Genomic DNA, 6,000 nt, shown 5'->3' with positions numbered 1-6,000 from the left:
TTGGAGCCAGGGGAGGGTCAGGTTCTATCAGTCAGACAAGAGGAAAGAATTTCTTTACAGAGAGGGTGATCAGACATTGGAATGGGCTGCCCAGGGAGGGGGTGGATTCTCCATCCCTGGAGGTTTTTAAGAGACTGAATGTGGCACTGAGTGCCATGGGCTGGCAACCACAGTGGTAGTGGATCAAGGGTTGGACTTGATGATCTCAGAGCTCCTTTCCAACCCAGATTATTCAGTGATTCTTCCAGAAGACTCCTGTCTCTAAGCTTGAAGAGATAAAGGGCTCTGACTCACCCTGGATCTGGGTAATCTTGTGGGATTTCTCTCTTTTACATCCTCTCTGTGATGCTGGGCAGGGGGCTGGTGATACCACCACCATCAGCATAGGCTTAAACCATGGTGATTTGGGGAAGGCACCAGTGTCCCCCTGCACATCCAGAAACATGGTGTCTGTGGGTAAGATTTGTGGCAGCTCTCATGCTGACAGCTGCCTGGCATTGGGCAGAAGCCATTTCAAACCACACCAGCTCCAGGGAGGTGCCATCTCCCACCAGCATCTCCTGGGTCTGAGTAAAGGGCTCTGTCAGAGGAACAAGCTCAATTTTTTTAATACCTGGAAAAAAACTGCCAGCCTGGAGGGTGGATGCCTGCAAGGCTCATGCCTTTCATTTCCATGCAGTAAACCTTCATCTGTCTAGGGATAGCTCATTGCAGAGGCTGCCTGAAACCATTTGGGTAGTATCTTAAATCTATTTTTTCCTGTTTTCTTCAAACTCAGGGACTATAGGCAAGGTCAACATTGGTAAAGCATTAGGGTTAAGTATGGTTTCCACTGGAGAAATGAATCCTCTGCTTATAAATGTTTGAAACATAAATGGGCAAATGCATTTAAAATGGTTTCGAATTATTTAGGAAGCTTTGTTCATCCAAGTTTTCTACAACTGCATTCATTTTGGGGGAGCTTCCTACAATTCTCAGCCATGTAGATGTCCAGGTAAGCATTGCAGTGATGCACTGTGTAAAATCCTTAAAGAGAGGAAATCCTACAGGTTCAGCAGGCTTTGCAGAATCCTCTTTTCTTAGGAAATGTATGCCAGGCAGAGCATCTCCTTAGTTTGCATTTTATTTAGTGTTTTGTAAAATATATAATTAGTAGAAGTTCACAAAAGAGTTACAGGCAGAGAAATTCAACCAGATTTCAAATGTAAGCCCATCAGGCTCTGTATGAAAGTGGTAAGAAATAAAACAAACAACTTTTGCCACTTTCCAAACAATTAATTCAAAAGCCTGGCTCTCAGTGAATCAGGGAACAAATTCTGATCAACAGGAGTAGGAGCAAGAAAATAAGGGGAATGGCAAGGGGAGGAAGAGAACAGGAATTATTTCACCAGCCCTCCCCTATCACTCCTTTTTTCCTAAATTCACAGGGAAAACATCCCTCCTGTAATTCCCAAGTGAATCTGGGAGCATGAGCTGTGTATTTATGCTTGATCCATCCCTCCTTGCACAGTGGCTACAGGACTGCCTGTACCAATTCACATACTAGAATATTCCTGGGAGGACCACATATGAGCTCTGCTTCTACCCTGGATGCTTGTGTCCATCCTTGTGTAGATAGGGGAGTCATGAATGAGTGACAGCTAAATATTTCCAAAAAATACTGAATTTCTGAGCAGCTGCACCAGATTCAAAGGGATGGGGTGGAAATGAAACTCCTCAAGGGAGTCTTTGTAAATTCTTTTTATCTGTGAAGTATCAGAAGAACCTAGATTTTTTTCCACAGCCTGTGGCATGGGCTGAAGGCAATAATGTATCACTCCTATAATCCTTCTATACAGACCCCAGCAGCCTTTTCTTTTCTGGAAATAAATCTGATTGATTGCAGGTATTTTCTGCCACTGAACTCCTGCAGCAATTTATATTCAGCAACCCAGTTAAAATCCGAGTAAGTCCAGTAGTGCATATGTTCAGTGATTTAAAGCACATGCAAATGGAAGCAAAGCAGTCTGCTCCAGACATGTTACTGCTGTAACTCTTGCCATGACCAATATTTAAGTTGCATAATAGGAGATTAAAATTGGAAAGGACCAGTGAGTCATTCTAATTGCAGCCTCCTGTAGCAAAATCTTTGCCTCCATTATTATCTTGCTGTTTTTTTTTTTTCCTGAGCACCTTGAGATTCTTTATTGTCTCCCTCCTAAATCCTAGATTTCTTGTTAACATGTGGATTCCTCCAGGTCAAACTCTTTATACCTATTTATTTTACCTCCCTGTCTTCACCTGCAGCAATGAATGCTCCTCTCTCTGACCTCTAATGACCTTTAGCAACAGCTGCATGAACAACAGATGACTTAATATTTATACATGGTTTCAGTCCCTTCATTACAACTGGGCATTGCAGGTATTTCAGAGCAATCAAGCCTAAAAACAAGCAGAGAATGAAACCCATTATTGAATCTTTCTGCACTCCACTAAGATGCTTCATGATGACCTTTTTCTCAAATAAGAAATCCCACTGTGCTATGCACATGCCCATATCCCAAAATGCCATTATACTACAGCTTATTTATCACCTGCCCTGATATTTTTTACATTATTGATTGCTCTACTTTAGGCCATTTAAAAAAAGGTGCAGGACTCTGCAGGACTCTGGGCCCCTCAGTTCAGGAAGGATATCGAGGTCCTGGAGCAGGTCCAAAGGAGGGCAACCAGGCTGGTGAAGGGACTCGAGCACAGACCCTATGAGGAGAGGCTGAGAGAGCTGGGGGTGTTCAGCCTAAAGAAGAGGTGGCTCAGGGGAGACCTCATCACTCTCTACAACTCCCTGAAAGGAGGTTGGAGCCAGGGGGGGGGTTGGTCTCTTTTCCCAGGCAACTCTCAGCAAGACAAGAGGCCATGGTCTCAAGTTGTGCCAGGGGAGGTTTAGGTTGGAGATTAGAAAGAATTTCTTTCTGGAGAGGGTGATCAGGCATTGGAATGGGCTGCCCAGGGAAGGGGTGGATTCTCCGTCCCTGGAGATATTTCAAAAGAGACTGGATGTGGCACTCAGTGCCATGGGCTGGGAACTGCAGCAGTAGTGGATCAAGGGTTGGACTCGATGATCTCTGAGGTCCCTTCCAACCCAGCCAATTCTATGATTCTATGACTGAGCCTCATTTTGTAGATGAAGGTGTTGAGGGAGACAAGCAAATGGCAGAATCAAAACAGGAGTTAAGCACCAAGATGTGGAAGTAAACACCCTTCCAACATTAAGGGAAAAAACCTCAGTAGATCTTTTCCTTGTTCTCAGGACCTCACAAGAAAAAAAAATAGTTTCTTCTGAGAGTTGAATATTCCACTCTCCACTGAAATAATTTTTGGACATTCCTGCTAAGAGATGCCAAGTGCTTTTCATGACCAGCATGGGGTTGACCTGTACTTAATATGGCTTTCTGCATGTTCATTTCTCTTTAATTCAGGAAAACACTTGAAAATAAGAATCCTCAGTGCTGTTGGCTGGTGAGAAAGCAAGTTACACCTCCAGGGCTCAGAAAAAGAAGGTAAACAAAAGGAAGTGCTTCTGCTCAGGAACAAATGTTCGGGAGAGAGAACATTCCCATGAACAGTCAGTATAATGTAACTCACATGATGCAAAATTAAGGAGCAGCTATAAATTTAGCTTGGTGTGTAATCTGAAAAAGCAACTGCCTTTGCATAACATATGTTTGACTGCAATCACAAGTGATTCACCTACTGCTTATTTCATGTACTCGAGTAGCATGCAGAACGACTGTGGCATTATAAATAGTATCTCATGCTTAAAGATGTTTATTTTCTTTAGCAAACTAGAAATATCTCAAGTTTTTCAGTTCCTCCCAAAACTTGCCTTCACCCATGTCCTTCTACTGGTTGGAAGCATCTCTCTATATATTAATAAACAACAGAGATTTGTGGCCAGCTGTACCTGTGCCTGATATACCTACTTGAGCACAGATAAATGCCAGTTCACTTTGTCCATCTTTTGTATGGTTTAAAGCACTCCAGGGGAAGACCTTGGGTCCCTTCTCAGTCTGTGGTGACTGAAACTTGTATTTCCATGTCAGCAGAATTACCCCCACTTAGTGGCCAGGCCAGGCTGGAGCACACTTCTCTTGTTTAGAATTTGAAGAAATGGTGTGACTGCAATTAGTGTGGGTGCTGCTGCTGTCTGAAGAAAAGGGGAAATGGGCAAAGAGGAGTAAATGCTTTAGATTAAACTGTACATGATGCTTCTGGGGACTCCTCTTAACATGCCTGTCACCACAAAATGCAGTAATGATTCAACTCTCCCAGGGAATATTTTGGTTTTGCTGAAACAGAATGGAGAAGTACAAAGGGTGTAGATCAGACTTCTTCCTCCTTCCAAACTCAAACTGCCAGGAAACAAATTACTACAGGTAAGTATTATTTTAGTCCTGACATCTGAGAACTCCTGTTGCAGATAATTTCAAATCTATTCTTAAGGGTGTGGGCTAAAAAGAAATTCTGCCAACAGCTTGCAAAAGCTCTGTTAGCATAAAACCAGCAAAGGCATATCTGTCTCAAGGCACTGTCTGATGAAAGAGGGTTCATGTATGGTATTTTACAGATTATAATAATATTAAGTGCATAGATAATCACTGTGGATGTGCAACTAGCAGGCAAACTCATGCCAGAAATAAGATTCACACAGGAGTTGCTTTGCTTTGTCAGTGGCATGCAGCAACCCCTGGAACACATTATTCCTGCTTTGTAACTCAGGATGGGGTGTGGGAGGGGTGGGGGGAAAGGAGTTGTTCCTCATGCAACTTGAACTAGAAGAATGTTGTGTCTGAAGCTGGAATTTGGCTACAAAACCCTGTTTACAATCCTCAAAATACACAAAAACTTTCCAGGTTTAATGGTTCTCAGGGCTTCAAGCCCAATTAGTGCTTCCTAAGGAAGTGGTCCCACATGTATCATGCTGGTTTAGCACTAATTAATTTCATCTTGGGACAGTAGAAATATATTTGTTTCACTGGTCTTTACAGTGCTTGTTCACAAGGTCAGCTTGAGGTAAGGACAGACCTGGTTACTTTGGGAAACAAGAACACAAGAACATGAGCACTACTGAGCATTGCAGCCCTGGGCCAAGAACTTTTGGAAGCACTAAAATTCTAAAATGCAAAACTTGGTTATTGCATATTTGTTTTCCTTCTATCTCATTAGAGATAACATGAAATGTTCCAGAGGGTCTTTCATGCACATGTAGCAGCCTAGTTAGGGAAAGAAAACAAAGGGATTTTCAAACATAATTTGCTGAGAATGAACCACCTGGAACATGGCACAAATGATGCTCAGAGCTAGCATGCAGCTAGGGGATTGTGATCATCATTACAGCACAGATTGGGTGCACAGGAAATTGCTTCACCATGGTCATCACCTCTGGTTCCCCAATTGCCTTACCCCCAACAATCTGGCACTGAAGCTGAGCAAGAAAGGGAAATTCTAGCTTAGTGACCTGACCACAATAATGTCAAAATATGGTTTGATGCACCAGGACAGGAAAATTGAGCCTCTGGTTTTGTAATGAGAAATACTAGGTGTAACCTGATGGAAATGTTGTCTTTTCAGATGGAATCCATCCTACCCAGAGAGCATCCCATGCACTCCAGGCACTGATGAAGAGAGTCATGCCCCAAAGAAGGCCATGTCCAAGCAGAAGAGGTTCAAACCCTCAGAGGATATTTGGGGACCTCTGCTCTCTTAATGTGTTCACCTCAGAAAGTGTTTTCAGCAGTATCCTCCAGACAAATACAACATGGTAAGACAAAGTTGTCTTGGATGCCTTTGGAATGTAAAAATAAAGGTTTAAGAGCATCCAAAGCAAAGTTCTCCAAACAGCTACCATCTTCTCAGTCTAAGAACACCATTCTCTCTGCTGTGGGTTCCTTGGTTGATGTCTGTTCCAGCCTCATCAAACTTGGCTTCCCTGAAAGCAGAACAGAGCAGGGGCTTCCTCAC

This window comes from Calypte anna, chromosome 1 (genome assembly GCF_003957555.1).
Source record: "Calypte anna isolate BGI_N300 chromosome 1, bCalAnn1_v1.p, whole genome shotgun sequence".
Classification (NCBI taxonomy): Eukaryota; Metazoa; Chordata; class Aves; order Apodiformes; family Trochilidae; genus Calypte; species Calypte anna.
Note: the sequence above shows the minus strand (reverse complement) of the source record.